The sequence below is a fragment of the Triturus cristatus genome, chromosome 1_1 (assembly GCF_964204655.1).
Source record: "Triturus cristatus chromosome 1_1, aTriCri1.1, whole genome shotgun sequence".
Taxonomy (NCBI): domain Eukaryota; kingdom Metazoa; phylum Chordata; class Amphibia; order Caudata; family Salamandridae; genus Triturus; species Triturus cristatus.
Genome location: NC_140579.1, coordinates 1108599632 through 1108615591, shown reverse-complemented (window position 1 = coordinate 1108615591; position 15960 = coordinate 1108599632).

The window sequence follows — 15960 nt, the reverse complement described above, 5'->3', positions numbered from 1 at the left end:
GGCAGACTAGGCCACAAGCTTGGAACAGAATGGCAAAAGCAAGCACACTGCTTGGATGGCTCCAAAAAATGGCCGCCACACACCCACAACAACAAGAAGTGGAAGACAGTCAATGTACGCCTATGGCAAAAGCACAATGCCTGCCTTCCTAAAATGGCCGCTACACACATGTACAGGCCACCCACCAGAAATAACCAAAAAGTGATTACAAAGGACAGGAACAGGAAGTTTTAGTGTCTGTGGAACTTACTTCCTCTCATAAAAATATTTAGAAAAAAATAAAAGCTTCTCCGTGCTCCAAACCTACAGCTCAATGACAACCTGAGGAGTTTTTTTAGCAGAAATGCACAAAAAAGCATTTTCGAGAAGGATCTATGTGGCTCGCGAGATATTGTTTGCCAGATTGCAAAAGCTGCGTGTTCGGGATCGCGAACTGTACAAAAAGGCTTTATCGCGAACACGCATATTGCGAGCGCGAAAATGACAAAAACTGTAAGTCCGCGTTGTCGCGCTGTGCAGAGTTACCAAAAGTACGCGAGCTGAATCCCTAGGCTTACATACTGCCAAAAAAGCCCTATTTATTTAACACACACCCAAAAAATGCTATTCCAGCCCAAAAAACACCTTTTGCAATAAAATCCAAAGCCATCCATGGTGTAAAAGAAAATCAACAGACAACACAAACTGTAAATTTAAAAAATGCACCAAAGATTTGAGGCTGACTACCTCTGGGCCTACTAGCGGACTAGGCCACAAGCTTGGAACAGAATAGCAAAAGCAAGCACACTGCTTGGATGGCTCCACAAAATGGCTGCCACACACCCACAACAACTAGAAATGGAAGACAGTCAATGTACGCCTATGGCAAAAGCACAATGCCTGCCTTCCTAAAATGGCCGCCACACACATGCACAGGCCACCCACCACAAATAACCAAAAAGTGATTACAAAGGACAGGAACAGGAAGTTTTAGTGTCTGTGGAACTTACTTCCTCTCATAAAAATATTTTGAAAAAAATAAAAGCTTCTCCGTGCTCCAAACCTACAGCTCAATGACAACCTGAGGAGTGTTTTTTAGCAGAAATGCACAAAAAAGTGTTTTCGAGAAGGATCTATGTTGCTCGCGAGATATTGTTTGCCAGATTGCAAAAGCTGCGTGTTCGGGATCGCGAACTGTACGAAAAGGCTTTATCGCGTGCGCGAACACGCCTATTGCGAGCGCGAAAATGACGAAAACTGTAAGTCCGTGTTGTCGAGCTGTGCAGAGTTACCAAAAGTACACGAGCTGAATCCCTAGGCTTACATACTGCCTAAAAAGCCCTATTTATTTAACAAAACACCCAAAAAATGCTATTCCACCCCAAAAAACACCTTTTGCAATAAAATCCAAAGCCATCCATGGTGTAAAAGAAAATCAACAGACAACACAAACTGTAAATTTAAATAACGCACCAAAGATTTGAGGCTGACTACCTCTGGGCCTACTGGCGGACTAGGCCACAAGCTTGGAACAGAATGGCAAAAGCAAGCACACTGCTTGGATGGCTCCACAAAATGGCCGCCACACACCCACAACAACAAGAAATGGAAGACAGTCAATGTACGCCTATGGCAAAAGCACAATGCCTGCCTTCCTAAAATGGCCGCCACACACATGCACAGGCCACCCACCACAAATAACCAAAAAGTGATTAAAAGGACAGGAACAGGAAGTTTTAGTGTCTGTGGAACTTACTTCCTCTCATAAAAATATTTAGAAAAAAATAAAAGCTTCTCTGTGCTCCAAACCTACAGCTCAATGACAACCTGAGGAGTTTTTTTAGCAGAAATGCACAAAAAAGCGTTTTCGAGAAGGATCTATGTTGCTCGCGAGATATTGTTTGCCAGATTGCAAAAGCTGCGTGTTCGGGATCGCGAACTGTACGAAAAGGCTTTATCGCGTGCGCGAACACGCATATTGCGAGCGCGAAAATGACGAAAACTGTAAGTCCGTGTTGTCGCGCTGTGCAGAGTTACCAAAAGTACGCGAGCTGAATCCCTAGGCTTACATACTGCCTAAAAAGCCCTATTTATTTAACACACACCCAAAAAATGCTATTCCACCCCAAAAAACACCGTTTGCAATAAAATCCAAAGCCATCCATGGTGTAAAAGAAAATCAACAGACAACACAAACTGTAAATTTAAATAACGCACCAAAGATTTGAGGCTGACTACCTCTGGGCCTACTGGCGGACTAGGCCACAAGCTTGGAACAGAATGGCAAAAGCAAGCACACTGCTTGGATGGCTCCACAAAATGGCCGCCACACACCCACAACAACAAGAAATGGAAGACAGTCAATGTACGCCTATGGCAAAAGCACAATGCCTGCCTTCCTAAAATGGCCGCCACACACATGCACAGGCCACCCACCACAAATAACCAAAAAGTGATTACAAAGGACAGGAACAGGAAGTTTTAGTGTCTGTGGAACTTACTTCCTCTCATAAAAATATTTTGAAAAAAATAAAAGCTTCTCCGTGCTCCAAACTTACAGCTCAATGACAACCTGAGGAGTTTTTTTAGCAGAAATGCACAAAAAAGCATTTTCGAGAAGGATCTATGTTGCTCACGAGATATTGTTTGGCAGATTGCAAAAGCTGCGTGTTCGGGATCGTGAACTGTACAAAAAGGCTTTATCGCGTGCGCAAACACGCATATTGCGAGCGCGAAAATGACGAAAACTGTAAGTCCGCGTTGTCGCGCTGTGCAGAGTTACCAAAAGTACGCGAGCTGAATCCCCAGGCTTACATACTGCCTAAAAAGCCCTATTTATTTAACACACACCCAAAAAATGCTATTCCACCCCAAAAAACACCTTTTGCAATAAAATCCAAAGCCATCCATGGTGTAAAAGAAAATCAACAGACAACACAAACTGTAAATTTAAATAACGCACCAAAGATTTGAGGCTGACTACCTCTGGGCCTACTGGCGGACTAGGCCACAAGCTTGGAACAGAATGGCAAAAGCAAGCACACTGCTTGGATGGCTCCACAAAATGGCCGCCACACACCCACAACAACAAGAAATGGAAGACAGTCAATGTACGCCTATGGCAAAAGCACAATGCCTGCCTTCCTAAAATGGCCGCCACACACATGCACAGGCCACCCACCACAAATAACCAAAAAGTGATTAAAAGGACAGGAACAGGAAGTTTTAGTGTCTGTGGAACTTACTTCCTCTCATAAAAATATTTAGAAAAAAATAAAAGCTTCTCTGTGCTCCAAACCTACAGCTCAATGACAACCTGAGGAGTTTTTTTAGCAGAAATGCACAAAAAAGCGTTTTCGAGAAGGATCTATGTTGCTCGCGAGATATTGTTTGCCAGATTGCAAAAGCTGCGTGTTCGGGATCGCGAACTGTACGAAAAGGCTTTATCGCGTGCGCGAACACGCATATTGCGAGCGCGAAAATGACGAAAACTGTAAGTCCGTGTTGTCGCGCTGTGCAGAGTTACCAAAAGTACGCGAGCTGAATCCCTAGGCTTACATACTGCCTAAAAAGCCCTATTTATTTAACACACACCCAAAAAATGCTATTCCACCCCAAAAAACACCGTTTGCAATAAAATCCAAAGCCATCCATGGTGTAAAAGAAAATCAACAGACAACACAAACTGTAAATTTAAATAACGCACCAAAGATTTGAGGCTGACTACCTCTGGGCCTACTGGCGGACTAGGCCACGCGCTTGGAACAGAATGGCAAAAGCAAGCACACTGCTTGGATGGCTCCACAAAATGGCCGCCACACACCCACAATAACAAGAAATGGAAGACAGTCAATGTACGCCTATGGCAAAAGCACAATGCCTGCCTTCCTAAAATGGCCGCTACACACATGCACAGGCCACCCACCACAAATAACCAAAAAGTGATTACAAAGGACAGGAACAGGAAGTTTTAGTGTCTGTGGAACTTACTTCCTCTCATAAAAATATTTTGAAAAAAATAAAAGCTTCTCCGTGCTCCAAACCTACAGCTGAATGACAACCTGAGGAGTTTTTTTAGCAGAAATGCACAAAAAAGCGTTTTCGAGAAGGATCTATGTTGCTCGCGAGATATTGTTTGCCAGATTGCAAAAGCTGCGTTTTCGGGATCGCGAACTGTACAAAAAGGCTTTATCGCGTGCGCGAACACGCATATTGCGAGTGCGAAAATGATGAAAACTGTAAGTCCGCGTTGTCGCGCTGTGCAGAGTTACCAAAAGTACGCGAGCTGAATCCCTAGGCTTACATACTGCCTAAAAAGCCCTATTCATTTAACACACACCCACAAAATGCTATTCCACCCCAAAAAACACCTTTTGCAATAAAATCCAAAGCCATCCATGGTGTAAAAGAAAATCAACAGACAACACAAACTGTAAATTTAAGTAACGCACCAAAGATTTGAGGCTGACTACCTCTGGGCCTACTGCGGAGTAGGCCACAAGCTTGGAACAGAATGGCAAAAGCAAGCACACTGCTTGGATGGCTCCACAAAATGGCCGCCACACACCCACAACAACAAGGAATGGAAGACAGTCAATGTACGCCTATGGCAAAAGCACAATGCCTGCCTTCCTAAAATGGCCGCCACACACATGCACAGGCCACCCACCACAAATAACCAAAAAGTGATTACAAAGGACAGGAACAGGAAGTTTTAGTGTCTGTTACTTCCTCTCATAAAAATATTTTGAAAAAAATAAAAGCTTCTCCGTGCTCCAAACCTACAGCTCAATGACAACCTGAGGAGTTTTATTAGCAGAAATGCACAAAAAAGCATTTTCGAGAAGGATCTATGTTGCACGCGAGATATTGTTTGCCAGATTGCAAAAGCTGCGTGTTCGGGATCGTGAACTGTACAAAAAGGCTTTATCGCGTGCGCAAACACGCATATTGCGAGCGCGAAAATGACGAAAACTGTAAGTCCGCGTTGTCGCGCTGTGCAGAGTTACCAAAAGTACGCGAGCCGAATCCCTAGGCTTACATACTGCCTAAAAAGCCCTATTTATTTAACACACACCCAAAAAAAGCTATTCCACCCCAAAAAAAAACCTTTTGCAATAAAATCCAAAGCCATCCATGGTGTAAAAGAAAATCAACAGACAACACAAACTGTAAATTTAAATAACGCACCAAAGATTTGAGGCTGACTACTTCTGGGCCTACTGGCGGACTCGGCCACAAGCTTGGAACAGAATGGCAAAAGCAAGCACACTGCTTGGATGGCTCCACAAAATGGCCGCCACACACCCACAACAACAAGAAATGGAAGACAGTCAATGTACGCCTATGGCAAAAGCACAATGCCTGCCTTCCTAAAATGGCCGCCACACACATGCACAGGCCACCCACCACAAATAACCAAAAAGTGATTACAAAGGACAGGAACAGGAAGTTTTAGTGTCTGTGGAACTTACTTCCTCTCATAAAAATATTTTGAAAAAAATAAAAGCTTCTCCGTGCTACAAAACTACAGCTCAATGACAACCTGAGGAGTTTTTTAAGCAGAAATGCACAAAAAAGCGTTTTCGAGAAGGATCTATGTTGCTCGCGAGATATTGTTTGCCAGATTGCAAAAGCTGCGTGTTCGGGATCGTGAACTGTACAAAAAGGCTTTATCGCGTGCGCGAACACGCATATTGCGAGCGCGAAAATGATGAAAACTGTAAGTCCGCGTTGTCGCGCTGTGCAGAGTTACCAAAAGTACGCGAGCTGAATCCCTAGGCTTACATACTGCCTAAAAAGCCCTATTTATTTAACACACACCCAAAAAATGCTATTCCAGCCCAAAAAAAACCTTTTGCAATAAAATCCAAAGCCATCCATGGTGTAAAAGAAAATCAACAGACAACACAAACTGTAAATTTAAATAACGCACCAAAGATTTGAGGCTGACTACCTCTGGGCCTACTGGCGGACTAGGCCACAAGCTTGGAACAGAATGGCAAAAGCAAGCACACTGCTTGGATGGCTCCACAAAATGGCCGCCACACACCCACAACAACAAGAAATGGAAGACAGTCAATGTACGCCTATGGCAAAAGCACAATGCCTGCCTTCCTAAAATGGCCGCCACACACATGCACAGGCCACCCACAACAAATAACCAAAAAGTGATTACAAAGGACAGGAACAGGAAGTTTTAGTGTCTGTGGAACTTACTTCCTCTCATAAAAATATTTTGAAAAAAATAAAAGCTTCTCCGTGCTCCAAACCTACAGCTCAATGACAACCTGAGGAGTGTTTTTTAGCAGAAATGCACAAAAAAGTGTTTTCGAGAAGGATCTATGTTGCTCGCGAGATATTGTTTGCCAGATTGCAAAAGCTGCGTGTTCGGGATCGCGAACTGTACGAAAAGGCTTTATCGCGTGCGCGAACACGCCTATTGCGAGCGCGAAAATGACGAAAACTGTAAGTCCGTGTTGTCGAGCTGTGCAGAGTTACCAAAAGTACACGAGCTGAATCCCTAGGCTTACATACTGCCTAAAAAGCCCTATTTATTTAACAAAACACCCAAAAAATGCTATTCCACCCCAAAAAACACCTTTTGCAATAAAATCCAAAGCCATCCATGGTGTAAAAGAAAATCAACAGACAACACAAACTGTAAATTTAAATAACGCACCAAAGATTTGAGGCTGACTACCTCTGGGCCTACTGGCAGACTAGGCCACAAGCTTGGAACAGAATGGCAAAAGCAAGCACACTGCTTGGATGGCTCCAAAAAATGGCCGCCACACACCCACAACAACAAGAAGTGGAAGACAGTCAATGTACGCCTATGGCAAAAGCACAATGCCTGCCTTCCTAAAATGGCCGCTACACACATGTACAGGCCACCCACCAGAAATAACCAAAAAGTGATTACAAAGGACAGGAACAGGAAGTTTTAGTGTCTGTGGAACTTACTTCCTCTCATAAAAATATTTAGAAAAAAATAAAAGCTTCTCCGTGCTCCAAACCTACAGCTCAATGACAACCTGAGGAGTTTTTTTAGCAGAAATGCACAAAAAAGCATTTTCGAGAAGGATCTATGTGGCTCGCGAGATATTGTTTGCCAGATTGCAAAAGCTGCGTGTTCGGGATCGCGAACTGTACGAAAAGGCTTCATCGCGTGCGCGAACACGCATATTGCGAGCGCGAAAATGACGAAAACTGTAAGTCCGTGTTGTCGCTCTGTGCAGAGTTACCAAAAGTACGCGAGCTGAATCCCTAGGCTTACATACTGCCTAAAAAGCCCTATTTATTTAACACACACCCAAAAAATGCTATTCCACCCCAAAAAACACCGTTTGCAATAAAATCCAAAGCCATCCATGGTGTAAAAGAAAATCAACAGACAACACAAACTGTAAATTTAAATAACGCACCAAAGATTTGAGGCTGACTACCTCTGGGCCTACTGGCGGAGTAGGCCACAAGCTTGGAACAGAATGGCAAAAACAAGCACACTGCTTGGATGGCTCCACAAAATGGCCGCCACACACCCACAACAACAAGGAATGGAAGACAGTCAATGTACGCCTATGGCAAAAGCACAATGCCTGCCTTCCTAAAATGGCCGCCACACACATGCACAGGCCACCCACCACAAATAACCAAAAAGTGATTACAAAGGACAGGAACAGGAAGTTTTAGTGTCTGTGGAACTTACTTCCTCTCATAAAAATATTTTGAAAAAAATAAAAGCTTCTCCGTGCTCCAAACCTACAGCTCAATGACAACCTGAGGAGTGTTTTTTAGCAGAAATGCACAAAAAAGTGTTTTCGAGAAGGATCTATGTTGCTCGCGAGATATTGTTTGCCAGATTGCAAAAGCTGCGTGTTCGGGATCGCGAACTGTACGAAAAGGCTTTATCGCGTGCGCGAACACGCCTATTGCGAGCGCGAAAATGACGAAAACTGTAAGTCCGTGTTGTCGAGCTGTGCAGAGTTACCAAAAGTACACGAGCTGAATCCCTAGGCTTACATACTGCCTAAAAAGCCCTATTTATTTAACAAAACACCCAAAAAATGCTATTCCACCCCAAAAAACACCTTTTGCAATAAAATCCAAAGCCATCCATGGTGTAAAAGAAAATCAACAGACAACACAAACTGTAAATTTAAATAACGCACCAAAGATTTGAGGCTGACTACCTCTGGGCCTACTGGCAGACTAGGCCACAAGCTTGGAACAGAATGGCAAAAGCAAGCACACTGCTTGGATGGCTCCACAAAATGGCCGCCACACACCCACAACAACAAGAAATGGAAGACAGTCAATGTACGCCTATGGCAAAAGCACAATGCCTGCCTTCCTAAAATGGCCGCCACACACATGCACAGGCCACCCACCACAAATAACCAAAAAGTGATTACAAAGGACAGGAACAGGAAGTTTTAGTGTCTGTGGAACTTACTTCCTCTCATAAAAATATTTTGAAAAAAATAAAAGCTTCTCCGTGCTCCAAACTTACAGCTCAATGACAACCTGAGGAGTTTTTTTAGCAGAAATGCACAAAAAAGCATTTTCGAGAAGGATCTATGTTGCTCACGAGATATTGTTTGGCAGATTGCAAAAGCTGCGTGTTCGGGATCGTGAACTGTACAAAAAGGCTTTATCGCGTGCGCAAACACGCATATTGCGAGCGCGAAAATGACGAAAACTGTAAGTCCGCGTTGTCGCGCTGTGCAGAGTTACCAAAAGTACGCGAGCTGAATCCCCAGGCTTACATACTGCCTAAAAAGCCCTATTTATTTAACACACACCCAAAAAATGCTATTCCACCCCAAAAAACACCTTTTGCAATAAAATCCAAAGCCATCCATGGTGTAAAAGAAAATCAACAGACAACACAAACTGTAAATTTAAATAACGCACCAAAGATTTGAGGCTGACTACCTCTGGGCCTACTGGCGGACTAGGCCACAAGCTTGGAACAGAATGGCAAAAGCAAGCACACTGCTTGGATGGCTCCACAAAATGGCCGCCACACACCCACAACAACAAGAAATGGAAGACAGTCAATGTACGCCTATGGCAAAAGCACAATGCCTGCCTTCCTAAAATGGCCGCCACACACATGCACAGGCCACCCACCACAAATAACCAAAAAGTGATTAAAAGGACAGGAACAGGAAGTTTTAGTGTCTGTGGAACTTACTTCCTCTCATAAAAATATTTAGAAAAAAATAAAAGCTTCTCTGTGCTCCAAACCTACAGCTCAATGACAACCTGAGGAGTTTTTTTAGCAGAAATGCACAAAAAAGCGTTTTCGAGAAGGATCTATGTTGCTCGCGAGATATTGTTTGCCAGATTGCAAAAGCTGCGTGTTCGGGATCGCGAACTGTACGAAAAGGCTTTATCGCGTGCTCGAACACGCATATTGCGAGCGCGAAAATGACGAAAACTGTAAGTCCGTGTTGTCGCGCTGTGCAGAGTTACCAAAAGTACGCGAGCTGAATCTCTAGGCTTACATACTGCCTAAAAAGCCCTATTTATTTAACACACACCCAAAAAATGCTATTCCACCCCAAAAAACACCGTTTGCAATAAAATCCAAAGCCATCCATGGTGTAAAAGAAAATCAACAGACAACACAAACTGTAAATTTAAATAACGCACCAAAGATTTGAGGCTGACTACCTCTGGGCCTACTGGCGGACTAGGCCACAAGCTTGGAACAGAATGGCAAAAGCAAGCACACTGCTTGGATGGCTCCACAAAATGGCCGCCACACACCCACAATAACAAGAAATGGAAGACAGTCAATGTACGCCTATGGCAAAAGCACAATGCCTGCCTTCCTAAAATGGCCGCTACACACATGCACAGGCCACCCACCACAAATAACCAAAAAGTGATTACAAAGGACAGGAACAGGAAGTTTTAGTGTCTGTGGAACTTACTTCCTCTCATAAAAATATTTTGAAAAAAATAAAAGCTTCTCCGTGCTCCAAACCTACAGCTGAATGACAACCTGAGGAGTTTTTTTAGCAGAAATGCACAAAAAAGCGTTTTCGAGAAGGATCTATATTGCTCGCGAGATATTGTTTGCCAGATTGCAAAAGCTGCGTTTTCGGGATCGCGAACTGTACAAAAAGGCTTTATCGCGTGCGCGAACACGCATATTGCGAGTGCGAAAATGATGAAAACTGTAAGTCCGCGTTGTCGCGCTGTGCAGAGTTACCAAAAGTACGCGAGCTGAATCCCTAGGCTTACATACTGCCTAAAAAGCCCTATTCATTTAACACACACCCACAAAATGCTATTCCACCCCAAAAAACACCTTTTGCAATAAAATCCAAAGCCATCCATGGTGTAAAAGAAAATCAACAGACAACACAAACTGTAAATTTAAATAACGCACCAAAGATTTGAGGCTGCCTACCTCTGGGCCTACTGGCGGAGTAGGCCACAAGCTTGGAACAGAATGGCAAAAGCAAGCACACTGCTTGGATGGCTCCACAAAATGGCCACCACACACCCACAACAACAAGGAATGGAAGACAGTCAATGTACGCCTATGGCAAAAGCACAATGCCTGCCTTCCTAAAATGGCCACCACACACATGCACAGGCCACCCACCACAAATAACCAAAAAGTGATTACAAAGGACAGGAACAGGAAGTTTTAGTGTCTGTGGAACTTACTTCCTCTCATAAAAATATTTAGAAAAAAATAAAAGCTTCTCCGTGCTCCAAACCTACAGCTCAATGACAACCTGAGGAGTTTTTTTAGCAGAAATGCACAAAAAAGCGTTTTCGAGAAGGATCTATGTTGCTCGCGAGATATTGTTTGCCAGATTGCAAAAGCTGCGTGTTCGGGATCGCGAACTGTACGAAAAGGCTTTATCGCGTGAGCGAACACGCATATTGCGAGCGCGAAAATTACGAAAACTGTAAGTCCGTGTTGTCGCGCTGTGCAGAGTTACCAAAAGTACGCGAGCTGAATCCCTAGGCTTACATACTGCCTAAAAAGCCCTATTTATTTAACACACACCCAAAAAATGCTATTCCACCCCAAAAAACACCGTTTGCAATAAAATCCAAAGCCATCCATGGTGTAAAAGAAAATCAACAGACAACACAAACTGTAAATTTAAATAACGCACCAAAGATTTGAGGCTGACTACCTCTGGGCCTACTGGCGGACTAGGCCACAAGCTTGGAACAGAATGGCAAAAGCAAGCACACTGCTTGGATGGCTCCACAAAATGGCCGCCACACACCCACAACAACAAGGAATGGAAGACAGTCAATGTACGCCTATGGCAAAAGCACAATGCCTGCCTTCCTAAAATGGCCGCCACACACATGCACAGGCCACCCACCACAAATAACCAAAAAGTGATTACAAAGGACAGGAACAGGAAGTTTTAGTGTCTGTGGAACTTACTTCCTCTCATAAAAATATTTTGAAAAAAATAAAAGCTTCTCCGTGCTCCAAACCTACAGCTCAATGACAACCTGAGGAGTTTTATTAGCAGAAATGCACAAAAAAGCATTTTCGAGAAGGATCTATGTTGCTCGCGAGATATTGTTTGCCAGATTGCAAAAGCTGCGTGTTCGGGATCGTGAACTGTACGAAAAGGCTTTATCGCGTGCGCAAACACGCATATTGCGAGCGCGAAAATGATGAAAACTGTAAGTCCGCGTTGTCGCGCTGTGCAGAGTTACCAAAAGTACGCGAGCTGAATCCCTAGGCTTACATACTGCCTAAAAAGCCCTATTTATTTAACACACACCCAAAAAATGCTATTCCACCCCAAAAAAAACCTTTTGCAATAAAATCCAAAGCCATCCATGGTGTAAAAGAAAATCAACAGACAACACAAACTGTAAATTTAAATAACGCACCAAAGATTTGAGGCTGACTACCTCTGGGCCTACTGGCGGACTAGGCCACAAGCTTGGAACAGAATGGCAAAAGCAAGCACACTGCTTGGATGGCTCCACAAAATGGCCACCACACACCCACAACAACAAGAAATGGAAGACAGTCAATGTACGCCTATGGCAAAAGCACAATGCCTGCCTTCCTAAAATGGCCGCCACACACATGCACAGGCCACCCACCACAAATAACCAAAAAGTGATTACAAACGACAGGAACAGGAAGTTTTAGTGTCTGTGGAACTTACTTCCTCTCATAAAAATATTTAGAAAAAAATAAAAGCTTCTCCGTGCTCCAAACCTACAGCTCAATGACAACCTGAGGAGTTTTTTTAGCAGAAATGCACAAAAAAGCGTTTTCGAGAAGGATCTATGTTGCTCACGAGATATTGTTTGCCAGATTGCAAAAGCTGCGTGTTCGGGATCGCGAACTGTACGAAAAGGCTTTATCGCGTGCGCGAACACGCATATTGCGAGCGCGAAAATTACGAAAACTGTAAGTCCGTGTTGTCGCGCTGTGCAGAGTTACCAAAAGTACGCGAGCTGAATCCCTAGGCTTACATACTGCCTAAAAAGCCCTATTTATTTAACACACACCCAAAAAATGCTATTCCACCCCAAAAAACACCGTTTGCAATAAAATCCAAAGCCATCCATGGTGTAAAAGAAAATCAACAGACAACACAAACTGTAAATTTAAATAACGCACCAAAGATTTGAGGCTGACTACCTCTGGGCCTACTGGCGGACTAGGCCACAAGCTTGGAACAGAATGGCAAAAGCAAGCACACTGCTTGGATGGCTCCACAAAATGGCCGCCACACACCCACAATAACAAGAAATGGAAGACAGTCAATGTACGCCTATGGCAAAAGCACAATGCCTGCCTTCCTAAAATGGCCGCTACACACATGCACAGGCCACCCACCACAAATAACCAAAAAGTGATTACAAAGGACAGGAACAGGAAGTTTTAGTGTCTGTGGAACTTACTTCCTCTCATAAAAATATTTTGAAAAAAATAAAAGCTTCTCCGTGCTCCAAACCTACAGCTCAATGACAACCTGAGGAGTTTTTTTAGCAGAAATGCACAAAAAAGCGTTTTCGAGAAGGATCTATGTTGCTCGCGAGATATTGTTTGCCAGATTGCAAAAGCTGCGTTTTCGGGATCGCGAACTGTACAAAAAGGCTTTATCGCGTGCGCGAACACGCATATTGCGAGTGCGAAAATGATGAAAACTGTAAGTCCGCGTTGTCGCGCTGTGCCGAGTTACCAAAAGTACGCGAGCTGAATCCCTAGGCTTACATACTGCCTAAAAAGCCCTATTCATTTAACACACACCCACAAAATGCTATTCCACCCCAAAAAACACCTTTTGCAATAAAATCCAAAGCCATCCATGTTGTAAAAGAAAATCAACAGACAACACAAACTGTAAATTTAAATAACGCACCAAAGATTTGAGGCTGACTACCTCTGGGCCTACTGGCGGAGTAGGCCACAAGCTTGGAACAGAATGGCAAAAGCAAGCACACTGCTTGGATGGCTCCACAAAATGGCCGCCACACACCCACAACAACAAGGAATGGAAGACAGTCAATGTACGCCTATGGCAAAAGCACAATGCCTGCCTTCCTAAAATGGCCGCCACACACATGCACAGGCCACCCACCACAAATAACCAAAAAGTGATTACAAAGGACAGGAACAGGAAGTTTTAGTGTCTGTTACTTCCTCTCATAAAAATATTTTGAAAAAAATAAAAGCTTCTCCGTGCTCCAAACCTACAGCTCAATGACAACCTGAGGAGTTTTATTAGCAGAAATGCACAAAAAAGCATTTTCGAGAAGGATCTATGTTGCTCGCGAGATATTGTTTGCCAGATTGCAAAAGCTGCGTGTTCGGGATCGTGAACTGTACAAAAAGGCTTTATCGCGTGCGCAAACACGCATATTGCGAGCGCGAAAATGACGAAAACTGTAAGTCCGCGTTGTCGCGCTGTGCAGAGTTACCAAAAGTACGCGAGCTGAATCCCTAGGCTTACATACTGCCTAAAAAGCCCTATTTATTTAACACACACCCAAAAAAAGCTATTCCACCCCAAAAAAAAACCTTTTGCAATAAAATCCAAAGCCATCCATGGTGTAAAAGAAAATCAACAGACAACACAAACTGTAAATTTAAATAACGCACCAAAGATTTGAGGCTGACTACTTCTGGGCCTACTGGCGGACTCGGCCACAAGCTTGGAACAGAATGGCAAAAGCAAGCACACTGCTTGGATGGCTCCACAAAATGGCCGCCACACACCCACAACAACAAGAAATGGAAGACAGTCAATGTACGCCTATGGCAAAAGCACAATGCCTGCCTTCCTAAAATGGCCGCCACACACATGCACAGGCCACCCACCACAAATAACCAAAAAGTGATTACAAAGGACAGGAACAGGAAGTTTTAGTGTCTGTGGAACTTACTTCCTCTCATAAAAATATTTTGAAAAAAATAAAAGCTTCTCCGTGCTACAAAACTACAGCTCAATGACAACCTGAGGAGTTTTTTAAGCAGAAATGCACAAAAAAGCGTTTTCGAGAAGGATCTATGTTGCTCGCGAGATATTGTTTGCCAGATTGCAAAAGCTGCGTGTTCGGGATCGTGAACTGTACAAAAAGGCTTTATCGCGTGCGCGAACACGCATATTGCGAGCGCGAAAATGACGAAAACTGTAAGTCCGCGTTGTCGCGCTGTGCAGAGTTACCAAAAGTACGCGAGCTGAATCCCTAGGCTTACATACTGCCTAAAAAGCCCTATTTATTTAACACACACCCAAAAAATGCTATTCCAGCCCAAAAAAAACCTTTTGCAATAAAATCCAAAGCCATCCATGGTGTAAAAGAAAATCAACAGACAACACAAACTGTAAATTTAAATAACGCACCAAAGATTTGAGGCTGACTACCTCTGGGCCTACTGGCGGACTAGGCCACAAGCTTGGAACAGAATGGCAAAAGCAAGCACACTGCTTGGATGGCTCCACAAAATGGCCACCACACACCCACAACAACAAGAAATGGAAGACAGTCAATGTACGCCTATGGCAAAAGCACAATGCCTGCCTTCCTAAAATGGCCGCCACACACATGCACAGGCCACCCACAACAAATAACCAAAAAGTGATTACAAAGGACAGGAACAGGAAGTTTAAGTGTCTGTGGAACTTACTTCCTCTCATAAAAATATTTTGAAAAAAATAAAAGCTTCTCCGTGCTCCAAACCTACAGCTCAATGACAACCTGAGGAGTGTTTTTTAGCAGAAATGCACAAAAAAGTGTTTTCGAGAAGGATCTATGTTGCTCGCGAGATATTGTTTGCCAGATTGCAAAAGCTGCGTGTTCGGGATCGCAAACTGTACGAAAAGGCTTTATCGCGTGCGCGAACACGCCTATTGTGAGCGCGAAAATGACGAAAACTGTAAGTCCGTGTTGTCGAGCTGTGCAGAGTTACCAAAAGTACACGAGCTGAATCCCTAGGCTTACATACTGCCTAAAAAGCCCTATTTATTTAACAAAACACCCAAAAAATGCTATTCCACCCCAAAAAACACCTTTTGCAATAAAATCCAAAGCCATCCATGGTGTAAAAGAAAATCAACAGACAACACAAACTGTAAATTTAAATAACGCACCAAAGATTTGAGGCTGACTACCTCTGGGCCTACTGGCAGACTAGGCCACAAGCTTGGAACAGAATGGCAAAAGCAAGCACACTGCTTGGATGGCTCCAAAAAATGGCCGCCACACACCCACAACAACAAGAAATGGAAGACAGTCAATGTACGCCTATGGCAAAAGCACAATGCCTGCCTTCCTAAAATGGCCGCTACACACATGTACAGGCCACCCACCACAAATAACCAAAAAGTGATTACAAAGGACAGGAACAGGAAGTTTTAGTGTCTGTGGAACTTACTTCCTCTCATAAAAATATTTAGAAAAAAATAAAAGCTTCTCCGTGCTCCAAACCTACAGCTCAATGACAACCTGAGG